A 12,876-nucleotide genomic window follows, 5' to 3' on the forward strand; every position below is an offset into this window, starting at 1 on the left:
AAAAATATTAGTTACACAGTTAAAAAAAAACCTACTGAGATTAAGAAAAATTGTTGTCTGCTTTATCTAAGAGTCATTAACAGAAATCATATTGGTCTAGTAGCCTCACTTGTCGAAGTGTGGTCCATGGACAAAGCAGCATCAGCAGCATCTGGCAGCTACTTAGAAATGCAGAATTGCAAGCCCCTTCTTAGATCTCCTGAATAAAAATCTGCATTGAGCAAATTCTTAGTGATCCATATGTACATTCAACTTTATCAGTGTTCTAAATTATTTATTTTTTTTATAAAGTATGCTTTATCACCTACGCTTTCCTAGGGATTATAAATTGATAGGTTAATGATTTGCTTTATGATCGCCCAGATATTGATGGGGCTGAAATTTTCATAGTAATTATTTTTTTCAAAGATAGCACCACATGTGCCCTCTACCAGTCCTCAAAGAATTTTCTACTCCTCCATGATTTCTTTATAGAAATATTCAGAAATTGGATTATTGCCCCAATATATTTAAAACTCTGTTCTTTCTCACTCCTCTCACACTCAGAAGAACACCAAATACTTTAACAGGTCATAAAAAGGAAACAAATAAGATTATTGTCTTTCTTAGTATGGATACCAAGTGGCAGATTCTCAACTGATCAACAAGTATAATGTTTAAGGAAAATATAAGTTTAAACACGCCTATCCACGTTTATACACATTGTAATGTGTTTCCGAAGACACTCATAATATGCTGTTCTATGCTCTTGTGGGCAGTTGCTCTACTTCTCTGGACCATCAGACTTCACTGTGTAATGTAAAAAGTATGGGTTCAAAGTTAGATCTGGGTTGCCATGCTAACTCTACTAATAATTATGTGATCATTGGCATGTTGCTCAATCTCCCTCCATTTCAGATTTACCATTTTTAAAATAGAAATAATATTAGTACCTATTTCATATATACTTATGAAAATAAAAATAATAAAAATGCATGAAAAACACTTCTCTGTACCATATGAAGTACTCAAGAAACAGTTGTTATTGTTGTTGTTGTTAATATTATTAGGATAATCAAATATTATCAAAGTTTCTGAGAATTTAGAACCTCTTCTCCAATTTATTCAATATTTTACCCCCAGTGCCTGGAATATAGTAAAAGCTCATGAAATATGGGTTTAATTAATGATTAAATAAATGAATTAATGGATGTATGGGTAGGTCTGGATGTCCTAATCTATAAGATGAGAGAATTAAACTAAATGATTACCTATTTCTTTTCTAATTTTGAAATTTTGACCTATATTATATATAATCCCTGAGTTTCTGTTTAACACTAATTTCCAGATACGTCTCAACTTTTAAAACAAGAATATAGGCATATTCAGGAGGATAAAAGAATGTGCTGTGGTCCAGGATAAAGTTACTCAGCATACTAGAGGAAGCCGAGGGACAAAATTGTTCATGTTCAGCCAGTCATTCTGGTTGTGAATGTCATCCATTGTTGCTTTCAGCAAACCAGGGACCCAGAAAATAGGTAAGTGCTAATGACCCCAAGGAAAAAGCAGCCTATCTATTTTCATACGTACACCTAGAAGAAATTACACCTTCCTGACAACTTGATTTAGATGAAATGTCATGAGAAAAAGAATGTGCTCAATTTTTCAACAGGGAGAAAAAAATCTAGTAAGGAACTCAGTCAGGTCTTGGGGGTTAGAGATTCTTGAAATTAAGCTGATGGTGTTCTGTGTATAATAACAGCTCCTTGATTTTTATTTGTATAAAAATAGTTTTCTTCACAGGTTCAAGTATTTGTAATCATTGTCCATGACTGGGACCTGATCCTGTGCAGAGCAAGAGCTTGAAAAATATTTCTTAAACAGAATTACCTAATTTAACCATTCTGGCTACAATTCTGGATGGTAGATATAACAGGTTTAGGTATGCTTTGTTTTGTTTTCTGTAACAAGATATCAAGGCTCTGAGAGATTAAATATTGCTCAAGTACACATGGTAAATATTAGTAAAGTCAGGTTTTTGAACCAGTGACCATTGTCCCATGGTCAATGCACTTACCAGTACACCCCACTGCCTTTTGTGACTACAGAGGCTGGACTGGGACCAGGATTCATTCATTCAGTTAATATTCAATAGGTACATGCTGGGTACTAAATATATAATGATAAACAAATCGAACATAATGACTACCCCAAGTAAAGTTGTTAAAGAACTGTATACTGGAAAAGGAAAAGGAAAAGGAGAAATTACTCAACTCCCACCTTTAGGAATTAGATAATTTGCTTTAAATATTTTGAAAAAATCACTAACCTCTCCAAGGACCCAGTAATAGACTTTCAGGTGGGAAGGGCTTAGGCTTTGTAACCAGACAGATTTCCATGCAAATCTGTCCTCTGCTGCAGTGATCCCCATCATTTTCAGCACAAGGAACAGGTGCTTCTATGAGAATCTAATGCCTGATGATCTGAGGTGGAGCTGAGGCAGTGATGCTATTGCTAGAGAGTGGCTTCAGATACAGAAGAAGTTTTGCTTACTTGCAAGCAGCTCACCACAAGGGTTGGTGCCCCTGCTTTACTGCTCGTTAGCTAAAGACCTTGGGAATATCAGAAAGTTCACCTTTCTCAAAATCAGTTCCTTTTCTATAAAAATTTGGATATAATGTACATTTTGAGGAATTATGACAATTAAATGAGCTTTAATACAAGAAATGCTGGAAGGTAAGAACTGTCGTGTAATAGAAACTCAGAAAAGTTTGTTTTCTTTCCCATTTCACTTCCCATCTTAAAAGTAAATGGCAAACACCCTGATTCTTATCACAGACCTAAAGCCTTATGAAAAGCAAACAAAAGAGGAATAGAAAGGAGAAGCAGGATTTTGAGATGCCACATTGGAATATGACTCCACATTTCAGCAAAGGAGATCAGGCGATGTCTTACCCCTGGTTCTTGAGATGGGCAAATAGGTGACTAAGAGCCATGTGGCTTATCGTCCCCTGCAGATCTTTAGCAAGGAGACAGCAATGATTTCACATCTAAAGTCTTTCAGGATGGCTCTCCCCAGAAGCTAGGAAGTGGAGTGGACAATCACCAATGTCCTCTGGCTCCAAGCATTCTGACTGCCTTTACAAAATGCTGAGGGTCTTTAAAGAAATATGATTATTGATTATTAAGAACTATTAAGTTGCTTCTATGATTTCTTCTCAATCTGCCCCTCTACTCTGTCTATTCATTCCTCCTTAAACAACTTACACTCAAACCAAATGAAGGATTTAACTTTCCTTCAGTATGTTGTGAATTTCCATTACTCAAATCATGGTGTTTTCTCCTCCTGGAATGACCGTTTTCCCTTTCCTACTTCAAATCTTATCTATTCAACAGGCCAAAGACCAAAGGCTCCTTTTCCATCAAACATTCTCTGAAATACCCACTTCCTACCCTGCTGCCAGCTGAAATTAAACTATTCCTACTCTGACCTCTCACTGCACTTTACATCTATTTCTTGCTGTACTCTCCTTTTCTATCTTGTATTAATGTCCTATCCATATGTGTCTTATCTCTCCTTTTAGAACTGAACTTCCCAGAGGGTGGGAACCACATCAATATTCTAATGGACTCAAACACAGTGACTAACATATAATAAAGGCTAAACAAATATTCATGAAACGAATGAAAATGTTAACAGCAGTGATGATGATAATGATGATATGAGCAACTAACATTAATAAAGGATGACTATGTCAGGCCTTATTCTTGGGTTCTTTATATGGGTTCATTGAATCCACTCAGTAAACCTATGTTAAAGCTTCAATTATTATCTTCACTTGTTAAATTACAGAACTGAGGCTCAGAGATGCCGAGTACCTACCCAAAGTCACATAATTAAGAACAAGAATTTTAATCAAGTTTTTTCTTCAGAGATAGTATTAAAAACTGTAATAATCACAGTGATAGTTAATTTTATGTGTCAGCTTGACTGGGCCACACAGTGTCCAAATTAAATATTATTTCTAAGTGTGTCTGAGGATGTTTCTGGATGAGTTAACATTTCAATCTGTGGACTCGGTGAAGTAGATCACCCTCCCCAATATGGATGGGCATCGTCCAATCCATCAGGGCCTGAATAGGACAAAAGGTGAGAAAGGAGTAGTTCGTTCCTTTTTTCCTGCCTCACTGCTGAGCTGGGACAGCTCATTTCATCTTCTCCTGACCTTGGACTGGGATTTACACTATCAACTCCCCTGGTTCTTGGGCCTTCAGACTTGGACTGGCATTACATCACTAGTTTTCCTGGGTCTCCAGCTTGCAAATGGCAAATTGTAGGACTTCTTAACTTCCATAATCGCAGGAGCCAATTCCTCATAATCAATTATATATAGAATACATTTAATAATATGATATATTTAATAAATATTATATATGTATACATATATAATATATAACACATATAATACATTTAATAATATGATATATTTAATAAATATTATATATGTATGCATATATAATATACAACACATAGTATGTATATACACATATAATAGTACACATAATACATAATATATATAAATAATTATATTGGGTGGTTTTGTCCTCTGGAGAACCCTGACTAATAATAATAACTTAGCTCACCTTCTTCCTTGTCCTTACATTCCCATAATTTTGGAAAAGTACTTCTGTAATATTAGAATTATGTAGAAAACGTTTAGACTTATTTCTTCTTTATATTTCCCCCCTCTCTCTTTCGAAAATGAGGCTTTTAAGAACCAGTTAATGAAAGCACGTTTGCGGTTAATTCTGAATATAGCAATACTAAAAGGACACCCCCTGCTGAGCAGACACAAACCTTTGATGCATAGTGAGTCCTGGCTGAGTCAAGTGCTTTCAACTTCCCTTTAAAAGGATTTAGTCCCATGGGATTCTATTTAAAGCCCTGCAGATATTCACAAAAGCAGACAGCTGGGAGCAGCACCGCATCTATTGAGGGTGGCAGGAGAGGAGGGGATCCCCAAGTTTCTCCCTCAACCCACAGGTCAAGTTAATGCAGTAAGTTTTGGTGCAGAGTTTGGATACCCAAAAGAAGTAGGTCTATCTTTACCAGTTAGTGTTCTAACGAGGAGACACATGGTCGTATACTATCAAGGGCTAAGATGGGTGGTGCCAATAAGATTCAGGCAGAACAACTTGGGGAGGAGAGAGAAAATAACCAAAAATAGCTTGGGGTCTGACATAATGGCGAGAGAGCAGAGAGACAGGATTCCAGGATCTATGAGCTCAGCTTCCCCATCTGGAACAGTCATCAGGTGTTCAAAGGTAAGCAGAAACAGGACAATTTAGAGGTTCATTAAAATGGTGCAGGCTGCATTTTTATTAGGTTTTTAACACATGGATGGAGAAGAAGGATCTCAGCGTTTCTTAACTTTGTCTTGCCTTTCTGGCACTTCCACAACCTAGCGTCTCACTTTGCATTAGGTTCACTTTCTAATCCGGGCTACCATTTTCTCTGCATTCTGAATTTTCTCAGCCATTTCTCCATACACCCACCATGCATAAACACAGCACATGGCCTTACATTTTGTGGGTGCTCAAGAAACATTTGTGGGGGTTGATATGGCAAAGATATCTAGTCTTTACATCTTTGGCATATAGCACATGATAATAAATACTGGTTGGAATGGAACGAGGTTTGTGTGGCCAAAGAATAGCCTTTTGAAGCTCAGTGAGCTCAATTGCTTGATTTCAGATAGCTGTTGTGCCTTGGCAAGAAGGTATTTATTTTCAAATTTGAAACATAAATTCCATTTAATTAGTGACATGAACGAGATGGCTACAGCTGCTGTTTCTTACAGTGGCCAATGGCCTGAGGGGGAATAACAGCAATGAGCACAAAATGAATCTAACAGGCAGGGAACAGAGTGGTGGGCACAGATGGGCTCTGCTGACTTCTCCCTACTAGGTTAATTCTGATCCTGTGGAAGTGACATCAGAGACCCAGAGGCACATAGCTTTGGGCACACTGGTCTTTAGATTTCCTCCAGGAGGGTCTTGGGAGCCCAGCAAACTTTCTTTCTTTCTTTCTTTCTTTTTTTAATTTTCTTAAAGAGCTGCAAATATGCAAAGAGAAGCTATGAGGCCACATAGTTAAGTGGACTAAACATAGCATTCGAAATCAAAAGACTGAGCCTAACACTTGACTCCACCTGCAATCACTAGCCTCGTGCTTTTCAGTAACTTCTTTTATGGCCTAGAGCCTTAGTTTTCTCATTTGTTAAGTGGAAATGACAATTCTGGCCCTGCCTATCTTAATGGTATATTGTATTTATTGAGTTCATATATTGATAAGTGTTAATAAAGAGTAAAGTATCATAATGTAGATGAATTAACAAATACTTACCAAACAAGGGCCATGGCTTACTAGCTCATTAGAAACCTTTTGCTCAATAGTCCCATCCACTCCTCACAGTGCAGTTAGTATTATCCTCAAATCACACGGGAGGAGGCAACAGAGCTCACACATCTAGACTTACAAACCTTTCTATCTTTCAACTTTTTTCATTTTTTTTTTTTGTTCCCTACTCAAACATAATGGAACCACTGGCCCTGACTCTAATTCTCCCTGTGGTTCACATATGAGCTTAAAGCTTTAAGCTGCAATATATTTACTACTTTCTAAACTACCAGATCCTGGCATGATTCATTCTGCCCTTTAATCCACATGCTTACACTTTGTGTAAGGCATTATTTAGGCTCTCTGAAAGATCTCAAAATGTATTAGTGGCAGTATTTTCTTTCATGGAGCTTGCATTCTGGGAAGAGAGCTAAACTGGAGAAAATTATTCATAATATCATGTATCACAAGAAGACAGATGACAACAACCCATGGTATTGAATATTTACTATGTTTATTATATACCAAAAACTCTTCTAAGCATTTTACATATACTAGTTGTAGAAATAAATGAAGACCACCCAAAGGAGAAAAAGCAATTTATTCAGAACTTGGTATGGCAAGGGAATGAGTCACCATCACAGCATTTGGCAGACTCAGATGAAAGCAGAGGAGTGGGAAAGCTTTATAGAGAAAAACAGGATGCTTCAGGTGTGCCCTGAGTGGAGGCTGTTGGTATGGGCAAACTGGAGGTGGACTAACTAGCTGTGGGACACTCTATATGACTGGTTAGGGGAGCATATCTGGCTTTCTCCAATTGGTCCTAAGTTGGAAGCAGGGGCAAAAATCAGGGAAGCCTGCAAATTGTTGATTAAGTCGACCATTTGGGGCTGATTGGTACAGAGGTTGTGGTGTGGTTTCCTGAGTTGGTCACTGATGATTGTTGGCAAGTTCTGTGTTTATATGTGGTCTGGTCATTGCCCGTTTGAATACTTGAGTTTCTCATAATTCACTTCAGCCTTATAACAATCATATGATACAGATACTACGTTAGCCAGGAAAAACTGAGACACAGAGAGATTAAATAACCTGCCCAGAATCACATAGCTAGTAAGAGGCAGAACCATGATTCTAACCTAGGTTTCCACTGGAACCCGCTACACTAATACAGTTGAATATAAAAAGATCAACAACTTAAGGAATTGGCAAAGAATCTAAGCAGAGTTTATAAGAAAAAGAAACACAATAACTCCTTATAAAAAAGGATGTTCAGATGCTATCAAATTAAGGGAAATAGAATATAAATTACTATCAGATACCCTTATTATTTACCTATCTGATTGGCGAATATCAAAAGTTTGATAATACACAGTGTAGGTGAACTAATACATTAAAAAATCTTCTGTGAAGGGGAATTTGACAATATCTATCAAAATTACAGATACCTCTCCTTGACCTAACAATTTTATTCCAGCATATTTATTAGACAGATATAAACCTGATTGAAATAGCATACATATGACATAGTCATTGTCACATTTATAAGAGCAAACACTGGAAATGACCTAAATGACCATCGACAGAAGACTGGTACATCCATAACAACAGGGGCGTATTTATATCTCATGTGCCACTAACTGTTCTAGATGCCTTACATGTATTAATTCATTTAATCCTGGTAATCCTAGGAATTCATTAATTCCTATGAGATAGGTACACTCACCATATCAACTTGTTAGAAACTGAGAGGTTAAGTAAATTGCCCAGCGGCATACAAGACAAGATTTAGATTCAGCATTCTGGCTCCAGAGTCTGTTCTGAACCACTATGCTGTGCTGACTGCTCTAGCTGTTAAAAGAACGATGTGGTCCTTTATGTATAATAATGATCTCCAACGTACATTATAAAGTGAGAAAAAAATAGAGCAAGCTACAGAATGGTATGTATGTGTGTTAATTTTATATGTAATATACATAAATATATAGACATAATTATTATACATACTACAAGTTATATGTATGTATGTGTGTGTGTGTATTTATATACAGATGATACGTACAAAATATAATCAGAAGGATATATAACCTGATAGGGGAACTGAAGGACGGGGATGAAGCAAGATACTTTTACCACAAATTTTTTTTTTTTTGAATTTTGAACTGTAGACATGTTTTTCTATTAAAAACATAATTATAGACTCTAAATAAGCTCATATTACTTTCCTGCTGGAAGTTCTTTAATTGCTTCCTATTGCACTTTGATATACCAACTCGAATCCACAGCACTGTTACCAACGTCCTGCCTGGTCTATGCCTTCTCCCAGTAGCGTGTGCAACTCCCCCTCTGGTTCGCTCGGCCCAGCTTCTTAGGTCTCCTCTCATAGCTTAAACATGACAAGCTCTTTCCCACCTCAGGGCTTTTGTATTCACTGTTCCTTCTGCTTAGTATCTCTTTTTCCATGTTTTGTGACTGCTTGGCTGCTTCTTATCCTGTAGGCCTTGACTTAGCTTAAAGATGTTTTTCCCATTCCCATTATTTATCGCAGTAACCTGTTTTATTTTTTTTTCAAGTAACTATATTTTTAAGCAGTAATTATTTTGAGTCTACCTTCTTAATGCTTTTTAAAAATTTGTTATACCTTTTACCAGAATAGAACTTTATTTGTCTTCTTTTACATGGTAGGGCCAGCACATAGCACAGTGCTTGGAATATAGTAGATGTTCAATAAGTGTTTGTTTACTTGTTTAATTAATTAACTAATTAACCTTGTCATTCATGTAGAAAGAAATCTAGCATGTGAGGGGATTTGAAAGATAGGATTTTCATTCCCAAACTATAGCACATGAGTAAGAGATAGGAGGATTTCACAAGAAATCTTACATTCGTTTATTGACAGGGATCCCAAAAACCTTAATCCGGAGTTGTAAAATCTGTGGGAAGAAAATAAATGTGTAAATTTCAAGTTAGACAGGCCAGAATTCAAATTTCTGTCTAGCTGAAAGTTCTGTGGCTTTGAATAAAAATTATTGAGCACCTATAAGCTAGAATTGTGTCATGTGCAAAATTGAGATGGTAAAAATGTTGAGGATCAAATAAAACAAAGTGTGTAAATCTTGGCCCATAGAAGTCTCTCAATGAAAGGTAATTACATGTAACACCTCTATCCCTTTCCTAAATTCACAAATGCCTTCTGAGGCCAGAGCAGCAACTACAGGCAGCAAACCCTGCTGGAGGGTCTGGGGTCCCTCAAAGCCTAGAAGGAGTGTCCTTTCCCAGTGTTAATGCTCTTTGCTCTGGTTCTGATGATGATATGATGATGGGACAATAGCCATCTCAAAGCATAACACTCCTTTACCTCACTCAAGCCCCATTGTATTCTCCTTGTAGCTTGCAGGCAGAGTTTCATTTTCATAAATAGTGCATTGTGTTCCCAAGGATTGCTATTTCATTAGTATTACCCACAGTTCTGTTGTAGTAATAAATTTGGAGTACAATGACTGCATGTCAGGTCCCTTCAAATGCTTTGATTAAGGAGGATTTAGATGTCATTTTTTTCCCCGCTCATTATTCCATTTCTCCTTGGGCTGTGGAACCAAAGTTAGCTGGGTCCTGCAAAGCAACCAGGTTATCACTGGCCTGTCTTTTCCCTGGATCCCAGAATATCAGTGGACTTGCATGAGCCAAAGAGTGACAGACTCCAGGACATGGGTGGCCTGGACACCAGGGCAAGCTATGCCTTAACTGAGCTTGAGCCGCTCACATACCAGTTATGCTTCCCCTGACAGTCTGTCCATCATGACTCACAGGAGTTATCAGAACAAGGAGCTCTGTGTGGCAGTGCTCTTGGAAATGTGTTCTTGTAGCACACCTGGAGGAGTATAATGACTGAGAGGAGAAGAGGGAAGCTCCTAAGACTTCCTGAATGGCTTCGCTCCACATCAGAGGAGGGATGTGGACTCCTGCCACTGCTTTCCTAAGTCGAACTTCCAAGCCCTGTAGACTGCTTCCCAATATACCTGAAGGAAAAACTAAGTTAGATAGCTGGCCAAAGAAAGAAAGAACTCTGCCAGCCAAACTCATCGGTCTGTCTTTAGGCTCTGAGAGTGTGAAATGGAAATGGATGGTATCCAGTGAGCCTGCTCTGATTTTGTTATTTCAAAATGCTCTGGACACAGATTAATTCTCTTTGCCTGGTATTTAGCTTTTTTTCCTTCTCTTTCTTCTTCTAAGGAATGGGAGCAGGATGCTCAGTGATAAATGCATTAGATAGCAGTATGTCTCCACCACAATTCCTCTACATGCCTCTCTTGTCTCTTCTAGATGGAAATGTTCCATCTTAGAGCCATGCCTCTCATTGAATCACCCCAGACACACTCCTTCAATGCCCCCCAAATAGCCATGCTCCACCAGGCAGGGAGCAGGAAGAGGGAAGTGATGGCAGGGTGACTATTCCTCTTTGTGCAGGGGCGGACGGCACACATCAATCTCCCAGCAGTCTGTTTCCCATCCTTAAAGGCTTTCCATCCACTTTACCGTGATGCAGACAGTCTTTCTCTGGCAATGTTTAGCTGCTTTGTTTCCAACACCTCAAGAAACCCTGGCAGGAGGTGGACCACCTAGAATGAGTGATGACTTTGGCCTCCTCCAAGCTGTATCAGAGGGAAATCACACTAAATACTCCAGATCCCATCTGTGCAAGAGAAAGACATCGAGAAAGTAGACAGCTTATCCTGCAGAGCAACCAAAGTGGTGCTGAGGGTTAATTTGCATAAGGCAGTGCTGGGCATGAAAGCACCTGACTCTCTTCTTTCGATAATAAACTCTCTCGAGTCAGTGAGCACATTTGTCCATCTTAGTTTCTCAATCTATTAAATAGACTGACTCCTAACTGAAAGAATAACATTCGTATTATTATTTTTCACGTTTGTCATATCAATGTTTTAAATACTTTGACATCTTTTAATATGTGCAATATCTTCTCTTCTAAGGCATTAGGGTATATTGCAAAGCAGATAAAAGAGGAAACCAGCTCAGCTCCTTGTTGTATGACCTTAGGAAAGTTGTTTTACTCCTTTGTGTCTCAGCGTTCTTATTTGTAAAATGAGGATTAGCACTATCTCAGTCAAAATGAGAAAATGATTTGAAATAGCTTAGTATATGTATTCCGAAAGTGGTAGTTGTTACCGCTGTCCCTGCCTACCACTGAGGAACTCATTTTATGTAAGTGTTCGATTCCCTTCCATGCCTAGAACAGTGTTGGCATACAGTAGACACTCAGTAAATATTTACTAATTGATATATTTTCACGTTTCAAGGCAGAATAGAACTGTATCCACTAATGGTATCATTCTTGCAGAATGATTTTATAACCCCATTAGTTTGAGAGAGCTAAATGGAGCTAAAAATGTTCACGTCAAGAGTCGTAGTATCCAGGCCACTGAAACATTTGATTTTTTCCTTTTTTTCCATCAAGTGCCAACATGTGAGTGAATTCATCTCCACTTTCCATTTTGATGTCTGTCTTGATGCGAAACCCATTCTGGGAATGAGCTGATGACACACAAACCGTATCCTATTAACACATCTTCCTTTCAGAAGCTGCTGCTATTTTACAAAATGCCTTTGGGTGCGTTGCCGAGAAAATGCCTATGACAAAGGAATCCGGACTTTGATCAGAATTGTTTTCCTTTCACCTCTCTTTAGGCACTGCAGGAAGCTTACTCTCACAACAGATCGACACAGTTATCAGTAGTTCTCATAAAAATCATGTAGAAATATTGTTTATGTCGTCCTTACATTTCTGGTCCAAAACACTGTTCCTGAGACAGCAAGCCTTACACGTGCTCACGTCCTGGCATGTGCCCTGTCCAGCTCTGATCTCCTTGCAGCTGAGGCTTTGACAGTTTCATAAGAATTGGTTTGTTTATTGAGCCCTGAATATCCCTGATCTGTGAAGCAAGGGCCACTTTGCCACCATCTGCAACTTCAGCCCTACACCAGCCTCTGAGACTGATCCTGACCCCAGGCAGTTGAAATAGAAGTTCCCTAATTAAGCGTCAAGTCAGAATTTCTGCAATTCCCATCCTAACAACATTTTTTAAATCAAATAGTCTATAAACAAGTGGTCTGCACTATCTCATTTATTTTTTTCAACAACCCTGTCAGATAGGCAGTAGTATGATTCACATTTTAGTTATAAAGAAACCGAAGCTCGGAGAGGCTAAATCTCTTGTTAGCCAGGAAGTATTGAAGCTAGTCTATCACATGCATATGGGAGCCTTCGTTTTTAACCCCTTACACACTGCTGTCTCCCCGCTCCGCCTCTGGTTGTCCTGCAGTTTGATCTATCCAATGCTTGTAGTCTCCAGAACTGGACTTCTTGATCTTGAAATCCACACATAGCTTCTCAAACTTTAATGTGCTTGTGAATTACTTGTGGGTGACTTGGAGAAAAGGAAGGCTTCATAAAAAAGTGAGCTGGAGGTTTGCGAGAGGAG

Source organism: Pteropus alecto, unplaced genomic scaffold (genome assembly GCF_000325575.1).
Source record: "Pteropus alecto unplaced genomic scaffold, ASM32557v1 scaffold135, whole genome shotgun sequence".
NCBI classification, from domain to species: Eukaryota; Metazoa; Chordata; class Mammalia; order Chiroptera; family Pteropodidae; genus Pteropus; species Pteropus alecto.